Genomic DNA, 21,516 nt, shown 5'->3' with positions numbered 1-21,516 from the left:
TCAGTTCATTTCAGTTCAGTTCAGTTGCTCAGTTGTGTCTGATTCTGCAACCCCATGAATCGCACCACGCCAGGCCTCCCTGTCCATCACCAACTCCCAGAGTTCATGCAAACTCATATCCACTGAGTCGGTGATACCATCCAGCCATCTCATCCTCTGTCATCTCATTCTCCTCCTGCCCCCAATCCCTCCCAGCATCAAGGTCTTTTCCAATGAGTCAACTCTTTGCATGAGGTGGCCAAAGTATTGGAGTTTCAGCTTCAGCACCAGTACTTTCAATGAACACCCAGGACTGATCTCCTTTAGGATGGACTGGTTGGATCTCCTCACAGTCCAAGGGACTCTCAAGAGTCTTCTCCAACACCACAGTTCAAAATCTTTAATTCTTCGATGCTCAGCTTTCTTCACAGTCCATCTCTCACATCCATACATGACTACTGGAAAAACCATAGCCTTGACCAGACGGACCTTTGTTGGCAAAGTAACGTCTCTGCTTTTCAATATGCTATCTAGTTTGGTCATAACTTTCCTTCCAAGGATTTAGCGTCTTTTAATTTCATGACTGCAATCACCATCTGCGGTGATTTTTGGAGCTCCCAAAAGTAAAGTCAGCCACTGTTTCCACTATTTCCCTATCTATTTCCCATGCAGTGATGGGACCAGATGCCATGATCTTCGTTTTCTGAATGTTGAGATTTAGGCCAACTTTTTCACTTTCCTCTTTCACTTCCATCAAGAGGCTTTTTAGTTCCTCTTCACTTTCTGCCATAAGGGTGGTATCATCTGCATATCTGAGGTTATTGATATTTCTTCTGGCAATCTTGATTCCAGCGTGTGCTTCTCCCAGCCCAACATTTCTCATGATGTACTCTGCATATAAGTTAAATAAGCAGGGTGACAATATACAGCCTTGATGTACTCCTTTTCCTATTTGGAACCAGCCTGTTGTTCCATGTCCAGTTCTAACTGTTGCTTCCTGACCTGCATATAGGTTTCTCAAGAGGCAGGTCAGGTAGTCTGGTATTCCCATCTCTTTCAGAATTCTCCACAGTTTATTGTGATCCACACAGTCAAAGGCTTTGGCATAGTCAATAAAACAGAAGTAGATGTTTTTTCTGGAATTTTCTTGCTTTTCTGATGATCCAGCGGATGTGGATGTTGGCAATTTGATGTGTGGTTCCTCTGCCTTTTCTAAAACCAGCTTGAACATCTGGAAGTTCATGGTTTATGTATTGCTGAATCCTGGTTTGGAGAATTTTGAGCATTACTTTACTACTTTATATTACCACTAGATAAATAGTAGATACTGTTAGTCACTCAGTTGTGTCCAACTCTTTGTCACCCAGTGGACTGTAGCCCTCTAGGCTCCTCTGTACAGGGAATTCTCTAGGCAAGAATACTGGAGTAGGTAACCATTCCCTTCTCCAGGCATATTACCACCAAGCTTTGTCAATATTCTACCCCATTTTAACCTCCTTCCTTCACTGAATAGGAATATTTTGGTTATTTGAGTAGTTCTGCTGGTTAGAGCAGAGAAACAACCTTGCAAAGACTGTCCTAAAATCTGCACACAACAGAGCTAAATTCGGGAAAATAAATGCTTAAGCCACATGGGTCTAGTTGTTCAGAAAACTAAAAGGCAAAGTGGGGTGAAGCCAGAAGAAACAGCAAACCAATACAATATTTTAAAGTAATTAGGCTCCAATTAAAATAAATAAATTGAAATTAAAAATAAATAAATTAATTAATTAAACACACACACACAAAAAGAAACAGCAGGCTCATTAGTGGTTAATAATTTATCTTAAAATTGTATGATATATTAAATATATATCAGATATCAATTTCAAGTTTTTTATAATCTAAGTAGTAAGGTTATATTTTTGTTTCAAATATATTAAATTTTAATCTATTATTTTTCCTATTAATTGTGAATGCTTTTAAAATGCAATAATGACATTTATATTGCTGTTTTAATATTCAGTTCAGTTCAGTCACTCATTCATGTCTGACTCTTTGCCACCCCATAGACTGCAGCATGCCAGGCTTCCTTGTCCATCACCAACTCCCAGAAATTGCTCAAATTCATGTCCATCAAGTCAGTGATGCCATCCAACCATCTCGTCCTCTGTTGCCCCCTTCTCCTCCTGCCTTCAATCTTTCCCAGCATACAAAGTCTTTTCCAATGAGTCAGTTATTTGCATCAGGTGACCAAAATATTGGAGCCTCAGCTTCAGCGTCAGTCCTTCCAATGAATATTCAGGACTGATTTCCTTTAGGATTGAGTGGTTTAATCTTGCAGTCCAAGGGACTCTCAAGAGTCTTTTTCAACACCACAGTTCAAAAGCATCAATTCTTCAGTGTTCAGCTTTCTTTATAGTCCAACTCTCACATCCATACATCACTACAGGAAAAGCCATAGCTTTGACTAGATGGACCTTTGTCAGTAATGTCTCTGATTTTTAATATGCTGTCTAGGTTTGTCATAGGTTTTCTTCTAAGGAGCAAGTGCCTTTCAATTTCATGATTGCAGTCACCGTTTACAGTGATTTTGGAGCCCAAGAAAATAAGTGAAGTGAAGTGAAAGTCGCTCAGTCATGTCTGACTCTTTGCGACTCCAACGGAATTATCCAGGCCAGAATAGTGGAATGGGTAGCCTTTCCCTTCTCCAGGGGATCGAACCAGGATCTCCTGCATTGCAGGAGGATTCTTTACCAACAGAGCTATGAGAGAAGCCAAAGTCTCTCATTATTTCCATTGTTTCCCCATCTATTTGCCATGAAGTGATGGGACCATATACCATGATTTTGTTTTTTGACTGTTGAAAACTGCCTTTTCACTCTCCTCTTTCACACTCATCAAGAGGCTCTTTAATTCCTCTTCATTTTCTGGCATTAGGGTGGTATCATCTGCGTATCTGAGGTTGTTGATATTTCTCCCAGCAATCTTGATTCCAGCTTGTGCTTCATCCAGCCCGGCATTTTGTGTGATGTACTCTGCATAGAAGTTAAATAAGCAGGGTGACAATATACAGCCTTGATGTATTCCTTTCCCAACTTGGGACCAGTCCATTGTTCCATGTCTGGTTCTAACTGTTGCTTCTTGACCTACATACCAATTTCTCAGGAAGAAGGTAAGGTGGTCTGGTATTCTCATCTCTTTAAGAATTTTCCACAGTTTGTTGTGATTCACACAGTGAAAAGCTTTAGCGAAGCCAATGAAGCAGAAGTAGATTTTTTTCCTGGAATTCTATTGCTTTTTCTGTGGTCGAACAGACATTAGCAATGTGATCTCTGGTTCCTCTGCCTTTTCTAAATCTAGCTTGAACATCTAGGAATTCTCAGTTTATGTACTTTTGTAGCTTAGCTTGAAGAATTTTGAGCATTATTTTGCTAGCATTTTAATATTACACATAATATATTCCAAAACATTCACATTATTGTTTGATCACAATTTACAATTTTTTTATTCAATATGGATACATTTTCTTATTTTTAAAATTGTAACATCTTAGATAGATGCAATATTTACCTTCTAGTTGATAGTCTGACTTCAGACATGTTTCATGAATGCAAATATTTAGATTAATTCAGACTGAAGTGCAAAAGTTTGCTTCTCTTATGAATGCTTGAACTTTAAATAAGGTTATTTCCAAATGTCAAAGCTAATTGTCTGTACTAATGACATCTTACAAATTGTACTATATATGATAAATCAAGCATTTTAATGAATGAAAAATTCCCCTTTTTCATGAAGTTAAAATTTGTAGGAAATAGCTGCTGCTATGTTTTTACTTAAAGATGATCTTACATTTTATTCAATAAGAGATAGTATTTTATCAAAGATCACTATTGATACTCAATAAATTTTGATTAATTCTACTTCATTAGACACATCTTGATTTCTTTTGTAGAGTTGTCTTCATATTAGACCCCTAAAGTGAGAGACTTGAGGTCTTAGGATTCATTAAATGCCCCTCAAATGGTATTGACTCTATAATTGTCAAGTAAGGATAGTTATTCTCTGTTTTAATTTTCAAGAAGCTATAATGCTACCTCCTCTACCCTTTCCAATCCATCTACCTGAGATGGACAATTTCCTCAAATTCATAAAAAGCTATTTCCCTTAAAGAGACTAATGAAAATATCTTTAAGGATTACTTAACAAACGTACAACTTCTGTTGGCTGGTGGTCTAGATAAAAGTGTACAAATGTTTTTAAAAGAGGAACTGAAAAACTACAGAATCTTTATAAACAGATAGTTGATGAGTTGACCTCAAGATAAAAGACTCTGAAAATGTATTTAGGGAATTCTTTCCCAGAACAGTTAGACTTTTACTTTCATCTGAGGTGCAGCTGGTCATTACAAAGGCAATAGCAGCCAAGCCCCTGGGGTTCCCTTTCTCTGTCGTCAGAATTGGCACCCTGCTGAATGAAATATCAATGCGCTGAACCGTGTCAGGGCAATGAGCATAATGATAGTGACTCCGTGGTATAAATGAGGTTAATAACTTGTGAGAAAGCAGAGTTTTGTTCCTAGATCCTTCACATTTTCTTCTCTGTGCAGTGCAGCTCTTTAGAAATATTGCCTGTCTGTGGAGAGCTAATGGCTCTCTTCATAAAGCTAATCCACTGTGCTTCAGTAGTCTTGGAACTCATTTCTGGAGTCACACTAATCTGCCTTTCCTCTGCTAGGTTTTGTTTTTGCTCCTGAAAGGTTTTCTTATTTCCCCAAGACTTCAAGCTGAGCGTAAAGCTTTTCTGCTGCCTCTTATGCCATTGCTAATCACGGGTGACACTTTTGTTTTCACAGACTTTTTTTTTTTTTTTTGTAATTTCATTTTTATTTTAAGACACAAAGAAGCATTTTGTGAAGGAAATAAAGATAATTTTTAAAATGTCACAACCCGGCTTTAATTCTGCCTCTGTGTCATCCACATGTACCCTTCCCTTCTCTTTTCTCTATCTCCCTACCCTCCATATCTCAGAGGGTAGCTTGCCGTCTGCTGCTTACTCTCTGCATTCTGTCTCAGGAGCTATTTTGAGGATCCTGAGTCTTATAACAGACTAAGAAAACCACATAAGCACACATATCTTTTTTTTTTTTTTTTGCCAGTGACCAGTGAAGGCTACTGGATCCATTTGTTTTCTGTACCACTAAATAGTCCTTTGCAATAGAATTTGATGATTATATCTTCTTTTTTGCTCATTCTTTGGCTTTCTTCCCCTACTCTTACATGCTGAAGATCTGCAAGCCTTTAGGTAATAAAACTAAGGAGTCCTGAAGGGAAATCAAATCACAAAAGAAGAGAAAAAAAAATTTATTTCTAATAGTCATCACATTGACAAAAAGATCAGCCATGAGTTTGTACACTTCTCTTTTGGTAGCTTTTTCTTTTTCAGTACTTTTGCTTCTTAAAAGCATTGTAGTAACACTAGAGTAAGAAAGAAAGAAAGAAAGTGAAGTCGCTCAGTCATGTCTGACCCTTTGCAACCCTGTGGACTGTATGTAGCCCACCAGGTTCCTCCATCCATTGGATTCTACAGACAAGAATACTGGAGTGGGTTGCCATTTCCTTCTCCAGGGGATATTCCTGACCCAGGGATCAAACCTAGGTCTCCTGTATTGCAGGCAGACACTTTAACCTCTGAGCCACTAGGGAAGCCCAAAGCTAGAGTAGTAGTTAAAACTGTTATATTAGTGCTTCTTATGTGCCAGCCACTGCTTTTATATTGATAGTATTATTTTTGGTCTGTCTACAGAAGAGAATAATCAGATCATCTGCTTCAAAGTAGTTCAACAATTTGCACAGAGAGATCAAATAAGTTGCGCAAGACTACACAGCTAACAAGAGGCAGACCTGGGGTTGTGCATGAAGAGACTCTAGCTCTAGAGATGACCTTTCCAGGCATCACACCATATATGGTGAAACTTACTTATATAGAATCTGGTAATAGAAATAAGAGCATCAATTATGGTCACCTAAGACTGGTTGGAAGCACAGTTCTCCTACTTAATAGAAGTTATGATGATGAACATAATAATTCCTTTATTGAGTCTCAGCCACATTATTGGTAAAATGAAACTACTAACCCTGTTCTAAGTGTGATTTTATGATAATTAAATATAAAAATATATAGATGCCATCCACAGTTTTCTAACTGTTTCTATGTGAAACATCCACTGTTTCTATGTGAAACAGTACACATAGAAATAAAATGGCATGCCTGGATATAAAACGTGAATGGTATTTTTTCTATGATCTTACCTTCCATGCCCTTGGTCAATAAGATTATTCTCTCCAGGTATCTCCATTTTTGTCCCTCTACCTAGAATCTGCTCTACTCTTGGGATCCATTGATTTGAGATCCAGTGATTCTGTCATTCCCATCAGTATTGAAACATGCTACTGTATTTCATTGTGACTGCATCATTTTATATGCCTATCAACAATTTATAAGGGTTCCAACAATATACAAGTATTTCAATGTATCCTTGACAACCCATGATCTCACTGTCTCTCTTTTTTTTTCTTTTAGTAATAGCCATCCTGCGAGTAGTCATGTATGGATGTGAGAGTTGGAGTATAAAGAAAGCTGAGTGCAGAAGAATTGATGCTTTTGAACCATGGTGTTGGAGAAGACTCTTGAGAGTCCCTTGGACTGCAAGGAGATCCAACCAGTCCATCCTAAAGGAGGTCAGTCCTGGATGTTCATTGGAAGGACTGATGTTGAAGCTGAAACTCTAATACTTTGGCTACCTGATGCAAAGAGCTTACTCATTTGAAAAGACCCTCATGCTGTGAAGGATTGCGGGCAGGAAGAGAAGGGGATGACAGAGGATAAGATGGTTGGTGCCCTCACCAACTCAATGGACATGAGTTTGGGTTAACTCCAGGAGTTGGTGATGGACAGGGAGGCCTGGAGTGCTTGTGGTTCATGGGGTTGCAAAGAGTCGGACACGACTGAGTGACTGAACTGACCGAACAGGTGTGAAGTGATATCTCATTGTGGTTTTGAATTGTATTTCCCAATTAGTGATATTGAGCATAGTTTCCTGCACCTGTTGACCATTTACATATCTTCTTGGAAATATGTCTATCGAGTCTTTAGTCCATTTTAAAGTCAAGTTGTTGTTTTTTGACAATGAGTTTTAATCAATTTATTTAGTTGTTTTTTGCCATTGAGTTGTGGGAGTCCCTCATATATTAAATAATCCTGTATTAGATATATGATTTGCAAGTATTTCCTCCCATTCCATATATTGCATTTTTCACTCTGTTGATTTGCTTTGCTGTGCAGAAGCTTTTTAGTTTGATGTAGTTCCACTTGTCTATTTTTGCATTTGTTGCTTGTGACTTTGGTGTTTCTATCCAAGAAAGTATTGCTAAGACCAGTGTCAGGCAGTTTTTCCTCTATGTTTTCTTCTGAGTTTTATAGTTTCTGATCTTATATTTAAGTTTTAGTCCATTTTGCATTTGATTTTGCTGTTTTTTTTGGGGGGGGATACAAGAGTCCAATTTCATTATTTTGCATGTGTATATCCAGTTTTCCCAACATCATTTACTGACTAGAACTACCCTTCCCCCATTGTGTATTCTTGGCAATCTTGTAAAAAATCAGTTGGTCATATATGCCTGAATAGATTAGTTTCTAGTCTCTCTAGTCTGTTCATTAATTTATATGTCTGTTTCTATGCCAATACCATACCATTTTCATTATTATAGTTTTGCAATATATTTTGAAATCAGGAAGTGTGATGTCTCCTGCTTTGTTCTTCTTTCTCAAGATTGCTGTGGCTCTGGAAGGTCTATTATAGCTCTTTATGAATTTTACATTTTTTTTAGTAAAAATTTTATTGGGATTTTGGTAGGAGTTTCATTACATTTATAATTGCTTTAGATAGTATAGATATTTCAACAGCATCAATTTTACAATCCAGTCTTCTTTGCATGTCTTTATTTCATTGATGCTTTGCAGATTTCAGTTTAAAAGTTTATCTCCTTGGTTAAGGTTTTTTGAGTATATTATTATTTGTGGTGCTATTATAAGTGTAATTGTTATTGATTTCCTTTTCAGATAGTTCATTATTATATGAAAACTCAGCTGAATTGAATGCTGATTTGTGCTTGCATGCATGCATGCTAAGTCATTTCAGTTATGTCTGACTGTTTATGACCCTATGGACTGTAGGCCCACCAAGCTCTTCTGACCATGGAATTCTCCAGGCAAGAATACTGGAGTGGGTTGCCATACTCTCCTCAAGTGGATCTTACCAGCCCAGGTACGAAACTCACATCTCTTATGTCTCCTGCAAAAGATTTGAAGTCAAGATCTCTGATATCTGTATTTCTATGTGCACTGAAACATTATTTGTTAAGCCAATATGTAGAAACAACAAAATTGTCCATCACTGAATGATGAATAAAGAAAAAGTGATATATACGTACAAAGGGATTATTATTATTGAGTCTTAAAAAGGAAGAAAATCTTGCCATATAAGACAGCATGTATCAACCTGCAGGACATTATGCTAAGTGAAATAAACCAGTCACAAAAGGATAAATGCCACATAATCAAATTATATGAGGTATCTAAAATAGTCAATTTATAGATATAGAGAATAGAATGATGGTTACTAGAGGCTGGAGGAAGGTGACAATGGAGACTTGCTGTTCAATGGGTACATATTTTCAGTTATGCAAGAATAAGTTCTAAAGATCTGCTGTACAACAATGTGCTTATAGTTGGCAATACTCTATTGTGTACTTAAAATTTTATTGAGGATAAATCTCATGTAAGATTTTTTCACCATGGTAAAAAAGGACAATAAAATAAAAAAACTTTTTACTATATATCTAGTCCCTTAAGGATCAACTTGCTTTTCTTCATATCCAAGTTAATCTTAGCATTAAAGATTTCCTGAAAGTGAGGAATGTAAAGACTGCAGGACTTCATAGATAATTATGAATTTTAATAGCATTTAATAACAATGTCACTGATATTTGGTTCCATAATATAGAAGTATTAAAACCTTTGACCTTGTAAGAACAACACATTGGACCAGAGAAATCTTACTACATTTGTCAGAGCACAGTGTTTTAAATGCCTCTTTCCTTACCTATATAAAGTGCCCAGTACTGACCTTCAACAATGCTTTGAAATGAGTATTAAAGAAATAAATTGGTCAAGCTGTTTTGTTTCTTTCTCAAAGAATTTTTAGAGATTTGGCTCCATTTTTAAATCTAATGATCAGACATTTAGGAAATAACTGCTGTCTTCAATTCTGATAAAGGGCCAATTTCATATTATTTTTAAGTTTTATAATATAAGATCATCAATATGTTTGTCATTTCTCTTTATTGTTTTCCATGCATGTCCCACGTAGAGCTTTCCAAAGAAAAGAAAAAAAAAAAAAACAGAATATTCTAGATCTACTTGCTAGTTACCAGACAAATTGCACATTTTGTGGCTTCTTTCTGATCTATAGAGAATCACTGTGTTAATCCAGTATAGCCCTGGCTATACACTGAGATTCACTTTCAACCAAGACATTCCCTAAATAGATTTAATTCATCCCCATCTTTGTTCCACTGTTTCCATTTTAAATCCCTGAATTGCATGGTATGTTTATATCATATTGTGACTTTATATTTTGTTAATCTAGTTGAGATTATATGACAAAGACCTATATGTGTTAGTCACTCAGTTGTGTCCAACTCTGAGAACCCATTGACTGTAGCCTGCCAGGCTCCTCTATCCATGGAAATCTCCAGGCAAGAATCCTGGAGTGATTACCATGTCTTTTTCCAGGGGATTTTACTGACCCAGTGATTGAACTCACGTCTCCTGCTTTGCAGGTAGATTCTTTACTGTCTGGGCCACCAGAGAAGCCCTTATATGCAAAACCATATTTAATAAGAACTTAATTGGCTCATGAACAATACTCAGTTAGATGGACAATATGCAGTCTGAAATAGCTCACATCCCAAAGGTGGGGCAAGAGATTATCATAAGATAATATACTAAACTGTATGTAACCAACTAGTAGAAGCCACCATACCTAACATGCTGTTTTTAATTTCTATGGAAATTTCTCTGTCATTTCAGAAATGCTGAAGACCAGGAAAATGTACAAGTTTCTAAAATATTGGGAGATTTTAAAAAATTAACTTCAAAAGGGGCCAAGCAAGGCATGGATTATCTGGACAGAAGTCAAGATCTCCAGTTTTTTTTTTTTTTTTCTAGAATTCTCTTGCTTTTTCTATTTTTTTTTTAATTTTATTTTATTTTTAAACTTTACATAACTGTATTAGTTTTGCCAAATATCAAAATGAAGATCTCCAGTTTTTGAAGTTCACCATGAAGCAAGGATGACAGACTGAAGAAACAGGCAGCACTTTCTCATGGTAAGAGCCATAGTAAACATATACCCAGCATTCTGGGAACAGAGAGGAAGGAAATTTGGCCTTCCTGAAGTTAGTAGGTCCAAAAGAACATCCTCACAAAGATAATTGCATTGCAGACAGGGACAGCAGCTTGAGCAAAGGCACAGAGGTGAAATATCATGAAGTTTCCTTTGAGCTGTGAACAAATTCCTATAACTGAAGTATGAAGGGCAAGACTTTCATGAAAAGACATAAAGTGGGAATGTATAATGAGAGAAATTTCTGCACAGAATATATATGTTATTCCTGCATTCTGTCAAGTCAGACTTGGTACATAAGGGCAGGTCAATTAGGATACTCCCTAAATCACTGACACTCACAGAAACAAATATCATTGTAATTTTGTGATCTCTCTTATATCTTATGGATATATCTTATGGTAAAAAAAGAAAGAAAAAAAAATCCACCTGCAGTAAAAGATACCTAGGTTCAATTCCTGGGTTGTGAAATTCCCTGGAGAAAAGAATGGCTACCCACTGCAGTAATCATAACTGGAGAGTTCCATGGACAGAGGAGTCTGGTGGGCTGCAGTCCATGGGTTTGCAAAGAGTCAGATGTGACTGAGTGACTAAAACACATAACTCATATATTTACCCAATATGATCTATCAGGAAGCTCTGTGTCTTTTCCCCTATGTACATTAAAATCTTCACTTTCATACCTACATCTTCTGCTTAATACGGGAAAAAAGACAGCAGAAGGAGGAAATGGAAGCACCCTTAAGATCTGGATATTTTCCTTGTGATTTCATCAACCTGATCTTCCTTTGAGTATTGACTGTTTTTGGGTGAATAATGACTTTTTGGAAGAAAACTTCTACCTTAAAGGTATAAGCTGAGAGAATGCTATGACTTCAATTAACCCTCAAATATTTGTTCATAACTAAATCAGTCCTGGGTGTTCATTGGAAGGACTGATGTTGAAGCTGAAACTCCAATACTTTGGCCACCTGATGTGAAGATCTGACTCATTTGAAAAGACCCTGATGCTGGGAAAGATTGAGGGCAGGAGGAAAAGGTGATGACAGAGGATGAAATGGTTGGATGGCATCACTGACTCAATGGACGTAGGTTTGGGTGGACTCTGGGAGTTGGTGATGGACAGGGAGGCCTGGCATGGTGTGGTTAATGGGGTCGCAAAGAGTCGGACATAACTGAGCGACTGAACTGAACTGAACTGAAATAAGTGTGGATAGAATATCAGAAAATTAATTTTTCCTATTTTGGTTTACTAATAAAACCATAATTGTACTTTTTCATACTTCTTAATTCTCAGATTTGGTTATATTTATAAATTAATATTTTATATCAGTTACTTGTTACTAAACACAAATTTTATGATACACATTACAAAGTTTCCAGTGCTATTGGTTACATATTTAAAGAAATAATAGCAAAACTCATATCAATTTTTTTTGGTCAGCAGATGGCACTGTTAATGAGTTGCTGAGTGCAACTTCCTATTATTTGTCAAATTTGAAGTTTTGGCTTTGAAATATAGGGTTCTTATATTCAGAATTCGAATACTGTAAAGTTGTGTTGAGAAATGTGTTAGTATTTTTGGAAAGATTATAAGCAATGAATCTGGAGAACACTTTCCTCATGATTCTTTTATTTTAATTGTGGTTAAAGTAACATAATTGAAACATTATACTTTAACATATTTAACTGTATGTTTCAGTGGTACTAAGTACATTCACATTGTTGTGCAACTCTCACCATCATCCATGTCCCAAATTTTTTACATTCCTAAACTGGAACTCTGTCCTCATTAAACACTAATTCCCAATCCGCTGGTGCCTAACATCTACCAAAGTACTTTCTGACTATGAATTTGACTGTTCTAGGTACCTTGTAAAAGAGGATTCGAACAGTATTTGTCTGCACCTAATGTATGTTGGGGGCTTCTTCGGTGACTCAGAGATAAAGAATCTTCCCTCAATGCGGGAGATGTGAGTTCGATCCCTGGATCAGGATCTCCTGGAGAAGAAAGTGACAACCCATTCCCAGTATTATTGCCTGGACAGAGGAACCTGGCAGACCACAGTCCATGGGGTTGCAAAAGAGTGGGACAAAACTTAGCATTTAAATAGCAAACATCTACTGGAATGTATTTTTAAGGTTAACTTACATTTCTTACAAACAGATTGTACCTTATGCCCCACCCTCCATGCTATGCAGTAGGCCCTAACCACCCATCTATTTCACACAAAGTAGTTTACATATGTCAGTCGCAATCTCCCAACCCATCCCACCACCCTTCCCACCTGTCCCTATGTTGGTTCTCTATGTCTGGGTCTCTAATTCTACTTTGCAAATTGGTTCATCTGTACCATTTTTCTAGATTATACATACAAGCAATATTATACATTATTTGTATTTCTCTTTGTGACTTACTTCACTCTGTATGATAATCTTTGGGTCCATCCACATCTCTGCAAAGTGCATAATTTCATTCCTTTTTATGGCTAATATTTCATTGTATATATGTACCTTATTTCTTTATCCATTCCTCTGTTAATGGACATTTAGGTTGTTTCTATGTCTTGGTTGTTGTAAACAGTGCTGCAATGAACATTATGGTGCATGTATCTTTTGGAATTATGGTTTTCTCAGGGTATATCTCCAGGAGTTGGTTTGCTAGGTCATATGGTAACTGTAATTTTAGATTTTTAAGGAATCTCCATACTATTCTTTATAGTGGCTGTATCAATTTACATCCCCCTAATAATGTAAGACAGTTTAATTTTCTCCACACCCTCCCCAGCATTTATTGTTCATATATATATATATATATATATATATATATATTTTATATGATCATTGTGATTGGTGTGAGGTGGTAACTCTTAATTTTGATTTGCATTTCTCTAATAATTAGTGATATTGAGCATCTTTTCATGTGTTTATCAGCCATCTGTATGGCCTGTTGGAGAAGTCTATTTAGATCTTCCACTCATTTTTTGATTGGGTGGTTTACATTTTTGATATTGAGCTACAAGTGCTGTTTAGTTTGGAGATTAATCCCCTGTCAGTTTCTTCATTTACAAATATTTTCTCCCATTCTGAGGGCTGTCTTTTTATCTTGTATATGGTTTCCTTTTATGTGCAAAATCTTTTAAGTTTAATTAACATCCATTTGTTTATTTTTGGTTTTATTTCATTATTCTAGGAGGTGGGTCATAAAAGATCTCGGTGCAATTTATGTCAAAAAGTGTTCTGCCTTTGCATTCCTCTAGGAATTTTATTGAAAAAGCACTGGAGTTTCATAAACATCTATTTCTGCTTTATTGACTATGCCAAAGCCTTTGACTGTATGGATCACAATAAACTGTGGAAAATTCTGAAAGAGATGGGAATACCAGGCCACCTGACCTGCCTCTTGAGAAATCTATATGCAGGTCAGGAAGCAACAGTTAGAACTGGACATGGAACAACAGACTGTTTGCAAATAGGAGAAGGAGAACATCAAGGCTGTATATTGTCACCCTGCTTATTTAACTTATATGCAGAGTACATCATGAGAAATACTGGGCTGGAAGAAGCACAAGCTGGGATCAAGATTGCTGGGAGAAATATCAATAACCTCACATATGTAGATGATACCACCCTTATGGCAGAAAGTGAAGAGGAGCTAAAAAACCTCGTGATGAAAGTGAAAGAGGAGAGTGAAAAAGTTGTCTTAAAGCTCAACATTCAGAAAATGAAGATCATGGCATCTGGTCCTGTCACTTCTTGGGAAATAGATGGAAAACAGTGGAAACAGTGTCAGACTTTATTTTTTGGGGCTCCAAAATCACTGCAGATGGTGACTGCAGCCATGAAATTAGAAGACTCTTACTCCTTGGAAGGAAAGTTATGACCAAACTAGATAGCATATTTAAAAGCAGAGACATTCCTTTGCCAACAAAGGTCTGTCTAGTCAAGGCTATGGTTTTTCCAGTGGTCATGTATGGATGTGAGAGCTGGACTGTGAAGAAAGCTGAGTGCTGAAGAATTGATGCTTTTGAACTGTGGTGTTGGAGGAGACTCTTGAGAGTCCCTTGGACTGCAAGGAGATCCAACCAGTCCATTCTAAAGGAGATCAGTCCTGGGTGTTCTTTGGAAAGTCTGATGCTGAAGCTGAAACTCCAGTACTTTGGCCACCTCATGCAAAGAGTTGACTCATTGGAAAAGACCCTGATGCTGGGAGGGATTGAGGGCAGGAGGAGAAGGGGCAACAGCAGATGAGATGGCTGGATAGCATCACTGACTTGATGGACATGAGTCTGAGTAAACTCCAGGAGTTGGTGATGGATAGGGAGGCCTGGAGTGCTGCAATTCATGGGGTCGCAAAGAGTCGGACATGACTGAGTGACTGAACTGAAATGAACTGAAGGGTTTTATAGTGTCCAATCTTACATTTAGATCTTTAATCCACTTTGAGTTTTTTTGCATGTGTAGTGTTAGGAAGTGTTCCAGTTTTATTCTTGTACATGTAGCTGTGCAATTTTTCCAGCATCACTTATTGAAGAGGCTGTGTTTTCTGCATTGTATATTCTTGCCTCTTTTGTCAAAGAAAAGGTGCCTATATTTGCATGAGTTTATATCTGGGTTTCTGTTTTGTTCCATTGGTCTATATTTCTGTTTTTGTGCCAGTACAAACTGTCTTGATGACTGTAGCTTTGCAGTATAGTCTTAAGTCAGGAAGCCTGATTCCTCGGATCCATTTTTCTTTTTCCAGATTGATTTGGCTATTCACAGTCTTTTGTGTTTCCATACAAATTGTATTTTTTTCTAGTTTTGTGGGAAAATACCACTGGTAATTTGATAAGGATTTATCAAATCCATAGATTTCTTTGGGTAGTATACCTACCTCAAGAAACAATATAAATCTCAAGTCAGCAACCTAACTTTACACCTAAAGCAACTAGACAAAAACAAACAAAACCCATAGTTAGAAGAAGGAAAGAAATCATAAAAATCAGAGTATATATAAATGGAATAATAATGAAGAAAGCAATAGCAAAGATAAATAAAACTAAAAGCTAGTTCTTTGAGAAGATCAACCAAGTTGACAAAACTTTTCACCAGACTCATCAAGAAAAGAAGGGAGAGTGCTTAAATTCATAAAAGTAGTAATGAAAAAGGAGAAATTACAGATGACACAACAGAAATACAAAGGATCATAAGCATCTACTACAAACAACTATATACCAATAAAATGGATAACCTGGGAGAAATGGACAAATTCTTAGAAAGGTACAACCTTCCAAGACTGAACCAGGAAGAAACAGAAAGAATGACCAAACCAATCACAGGTAAAGAAATTGAAACTGTGATTAAAAATCTTCCAACAAACAAAAGTCTATGAAAAGATGGCCTCACAGGAGAATCCTAATGAGTATTTAGAGAAGAGCTAACACCCATCTTTCTCAAAGTCTTCCAAAAATTTTCAAAGAAAGGAACACTCCCAAATTCTTTCTACAAGGCTGCCATCACCCTAGTGATGGTATCAAAACCAGAAAAAGATATAACACTCAAAAAAAGAAAATTACAAACCAGTATCAGTGATGAACATTGATGCAAAAATCCTCAACAAAATACTAAGCAGCAGAATCCCACAACACATTAAAAGGATCAACTGGGATTTACCCTAGGAATGCAAGAATTCTCCAATAAATGCAAAATCAATCATTATTGTACATCATATTAACAAATTAAAGAATAAAAACCATATGATCATCTCAACAGATGCATTTTCCTCATTCTGATCCACATTTGTTTCTTCCAAGTGTGAAAGTTGGAAGTTCCAAGTTTCTTCCCTTTGTCCTCCCTCCCTTCCTTTATTCCTTTGTCTCCTTTCCTTCTTTCTTCCTGCTTTCCTTTATAATTTCTTTATTTTCTTATTCTAACTCTTATTTGTCCCACTATTATTTCATTCTTTTCTCATTTCCTGTTTTGAGCCATTTTAATTTTTTTATAAAGCTTTATTTGGCAAGTTAAACATAATTATATATAAAAAATATTTAATTTAAAAATCTGTCTTGCAAAAGAGAGGAGTTTTAGTAGAGGCCACTGGCAGAAGTGTGTGTGAAAACATATTTTTAAAATGAGAAAAATGCTTTTAAAAGTCAAACTTAATTGATATGTTGTTTGCTGACTTACTTAAGTAGACCAAATTCAAATTATCTATCTCAGCTTTGTACATGAAAAACAAATATTTCTGAAATTCACATTTTAACTATTTTGATGCATACAGTGTCATTTAAGCTTTGAAGATGCTTGAAATTATCTCTATTTTTGGGAGCTGTAGAGTGAACAGAGAGTGTGAGAAGTTACTTTGAGCTGTTTAGAAGGTATACGTATTTTGTGATGCCAAATTATTTATTTATTTGTGTCTAAAAGAAAATCTATTTTAAAAATTCTTTTAGACTTAGGATCCTGTAGGACTTACTTTTAAAGCAAAAACCTCTTGTTCTATTGAGCAGTTGAATATTGTCATAGTTATTTCAGAGCTAATGATTGAATGATGGATCATGTCTGAAGTAAGAAAAATGGTGAACCATGTAATGAATAAAGGCTCTATTTATTTTTGTTCTGAAAATTTACTGTTTTATGTAAGGAAAGGGGCATATCTTAATTAAGGCAATTAATAGGCAATTAATTAAGGCTATCAAACAATTGAATTTCATTGGAATTTTTAAAGTATGTTTAACTTTTAACATGTGTGTGCTTCATTTAGGACCCTAAATGCAATGAACATATTTCCTTATGCAGATGTAGCAGGTTATAAAGCCTCAACTGCTGTTCCTACAAACGTTGTTAGGAGTTGGGATTTTCTATCACCTGCAAACAAGGCATCCATCCTTGAAAGCTACAGTATGTTTGAGGAAAAGTAACATCCTGTTTGGATCAAGTCTTTTGTTGTTGTTGTTCAGTCACTAAGTCATGTCCGATTCTTTGTGACCCCATCAACTATGGCACACCAAAATTCTCTGCCCTTCATTATCTCCCTGAATTTGCTCAAATCCATGTCCATTGAGTGAGTGATCCTATCTAATCATCTCATCCTCTACTGCCCCCTTCTCTTTTGGCCTGCAATCTTTCCCAGATTGGAGTCTCTTCCAGTGAGTCGGCCCTTTGTAGCAGGTGGTCAAAGTTTTGGAGCTTCAGCTTCAGCATCAGTCCTTCCGCAAAATATTCAGAGTTGATTCCCTTTAGGGTTGACTGGTTTGATCCCCTCTGAGTAATCCCTCTTCTCTGAAGTGCCCAAGGAGACCCCTGAAAATCTGTGTGGATGTTTTCCAATGTTATAGGGAATTCCAATTCCAGTAGTTTAAAGATAACGTGTTGTTTTAGTTGCTAAGTCACATCCGACTCTTTTGCATAGCCCACCAGTCTCCTCCTTCTATGCGATTTCCCAGGTGAGATTACTGGAGTGGGTGGCTGTCTCATTTTTCAGGGGATCTTCCAGACCCAGGGATTGACCCTGTGTTTCCTGCATTGACAGGCAGATTCTTTACCCGTGAACCACCAGGGATGCCTAGAGAGAAACAGAGCAAATCACAAATACCTGGGCAGAAAAATATAGAGGAGCTCAATAAAAATGTAATTTAAGACAAAATTCATTACTATTGCTTGTCCAAATTTAAACTCTAACATAAGATAAGTTCCTATTTTAAATGTACATAATAACCATACTTTATACTTATTGAGTACTTACTATATAGCTCAGGAACTCTAAGCAGTATTAATAAACACACTCTCATTATTATTATGACATAACAGAGAAAATTTAGGCTTAGAAAACTCACTCAAGCAATCAGAATCTAACAACATATTAAAAAGATCATACATCATGACCAAGTGGGCTTTATCCCAGGGATGCAAGGATTCTTCAATATCCGCAAATCAATCAATGTAATACACCACATTAACAAATTGAAAAATAAAAACCATATGATTATCTCAATAGATGCAGAGAAAGCCTTTGACAAAAGTCATCCATTTATGATTAAAAACCCTCCAGAAAGCAGGAATAGAAGGAACTTACCTCAACATAATAAAAGCTATATATGACAAACCCACAGCAAACATTATCCTCAATGGTGAAAAATTGAAAGCATTACCTCTAAATTCAGGAACAAGACAAGGGTGCCCACTTTCACCATTACTATTCAACATAGTTTTGGAAGTTTTGGCCACAGTAATCAGAGCAGAAAAAGAAATAAAAGGAATCCAAATTGGAAAAGAAGAAGTAAAACTCTCACTGTTTGCAGATGACATAATCCTCTACATAGAAAACCCTAAAGACTCCACCAGAAAATTACTAGAACTAATCAATGAATATAGTAAAGTTGCAGGATATAAAATCAACACACAGAAATCCCCTGCATTCCTATACACTAATAATGAGAAAATAGAAAGAGAAATTAAGGAAACAATTCCATTCACCATTGCAATGGAAAGAATAAAATACTTAGGAATATATCTACCTAAAGAAACTAAAGACCTATATAGAAAACTATAAAACACTGGTGAAAGAAATCAAAGAGGACACTAATAGATGGAGAAATATACCATGTTCATGGATTGGAAGGAGCAATATAGTGAAAATGAGTATACTACCCAAAGCAATCTAAAGATTCAATGCAATCCCTATCAAGCTACCAACAGTATTCTTCACCGAGCTAGAACAAATAATTTCACAATTTGTATGGAAATACAAAAAACCTAGAATAGCCAAAGTGATCTTGAGAAAGAAGAATGGAACTGGAGGAATCAACCTGCCTGACTTCAGGCTCTACTGCAAAGCCACAATTATCAGGACAGTATGGTACTGGCACAAAGACAGAAATATAGATCAATGGAACAAAATAGAAAGCCCAGAGATAAATCCACGCACATATGGACACCTTATCTTTGACAAAGGAGGCAAGAATATACAATGGATTAAAGACAATCGCTTTAAAAAGTGGTGCTGGGAAAACTGTTCAACCACTTGTAAAAGAATGAAACTAGAATACTTTCTAAAACCATACACAAAAATAAACTCAAAATGGATTAAAGATCTCAACGTAAGACCAGAAACTATAAAACTCCTAGAGGAGAACATAGGCAAAACACTCTCTGACATACATCACAGCAGGATCCTCTATGACCCACTTTCCAGAATATTGGAAATAAAAGCAAAAATAAACAAATGGGACCTAATTAAACTTAAACCTTCTGCACATCAAAGGAAACTATAAGCAAGGTGAAAAGACAGCCTTCAGAATGGGAGAAAATGATAGCGAATGAAGTAACTGACAGATAACTACTCTCAAAAATATACAAGCAATTCCTACAGCTCAATTCCAGAAAAATAAATGACCCAATCAAAAAATGGGCCAAAGAACTAAATAGACATTTCTCCAAAGAAGACATACAGATGGCTAACAAACACATGAAAAGATGCTCAACATCCCTCATTATCAGAGAAATGCAAATCAAAACAACTATGAGGTACCATTTCACGCCAGTCAGAATGGCTGCAATCCAAAAGTCTACAAGCAATAAATGCTGGAGAGGGTGTGGAGAAAAGGGAACCCTCTTACACTGTTGGTGGGAATGCAAACTAGTACAGCCACTATGGAGAACAGTGTGGAGATTCCTTAAAAAACTGGAAATAGAACTGCCATATGACCCAGCAATCCCACTGCTGGGCATACACACTGAGGAAACCAGAATCGAAAGAGACACGTGTACCCCAATGTTCATCACAGCACTGTTTATAGTAGCCAGGACATGGAAGCAACCTAGATGTCCATCAGCAGATAAATGGATAAGAAAGCTGTGGTACATATACACAATGGAGCATTACTCAGCCATTAAAAAGAATACATTTGAATCAGTTCTAATGAGGTGGATGAAACTGGAGCCTATTATACAGAGTGAAGTAAGCCAGAAAGAAAAACACCAATACAGTATACTACTGCATATATATGGAATTTAGAAAGATGGTAACAATAACTGTGTATACGAGACAGCAAAAGAGACACTCATGTACAGAACAGTCTTTTGGACTCTGTGGGAGAGGGAGAGGGTGGGATGATTTGGGAGAATGGCATTGAAATATGTATACTATCATATATGAAATGAGTCGCCAGTCCAGGTTCGATGCACGATACTGGATGCTTGGGGCTGGTGCACTGGGACGACCCAGAGGGATGGTACAGGGAGGGAGGAGGGAAGAGGGTTCAGGATGGGGAACACATATATATACCTGTGGCGGATTCAGTTTGATATATGGCATAACCAATACAATATTGTAAAGTTAAAAAATAAAATAAAATTTAAAAAAAAGAAAAAAGAAAACTCACTCAGCTAGATATTTGCTTACTAGAGAAAAGGCACACATTGAAAGTCTTTTAAAAAACAGCTGACTAATACATGCATGGACACACAGGGGGATAGCATCATTAAAGATGGGTTGTAGGGAAGTACCTCTGAGAGTACTGTAGAAGAATCTTGGTGGGAAGAGAGCACAGTGTCTCTTGGGTGGGTCAAAGAGCAGGAGGTAAGTAAGATTTGAACAGTGGCAGTAGTATGGAAAATTGAGAAAAGAAAAAGTGCAAATACAAAGGATATCTAAATTTGAGCTTGACATAATTAACTTCTTTGTTTTGAGAATAAAAGAAAATGGAGTCCACTTATCTCAACCAACTCCCTAAGGTTCTTTTCTCTTTACTCAATACACATATTGAGATGTGAGTGCTTTTTTACACTTTGGAATTTTAATATGAATTTCCCCCTAAGATATAGTTAAAATCAACAAATGTGGGTGCTTTAATTTTAAGTGGATAATATTTTTTGCCTCCCTCATGCTTCCCTGGAGGAATAAAATCCAAATTCATGAAGACAGGCATTGGAGGAATGAATCAAGCACTATTTTCTTCTTTGACGCCAAGGAAAAATATTGAGAAGGGTAATGTTAGTGGTTTGAGAATGAAAGATAATTCACATTGGAGTAATCAAAGCTTGCAATGATTTTTAAAAATGAGAATGCTCTGAATAAAATAAGAAAAATAGTGAAAAAGCATATTATG

The sequence above is a fragment of the Bubalus bubalis genome, chromosome 7, assembly GCF_019923935.1.
Source record: "Bubalus bubalis isolate 160015118507 breed Murrah chromosome 7, NDDB_SH_1, whole genome shotgun sequence".
NCBI lineage: Eukaryota > Metazoa > Chordata > Mammalia > Artiodactyla > Bovidae > Bubalus > Bubalus bubalis.
This window is presented reverse-complemented; position numbering follows the sequence as displayed.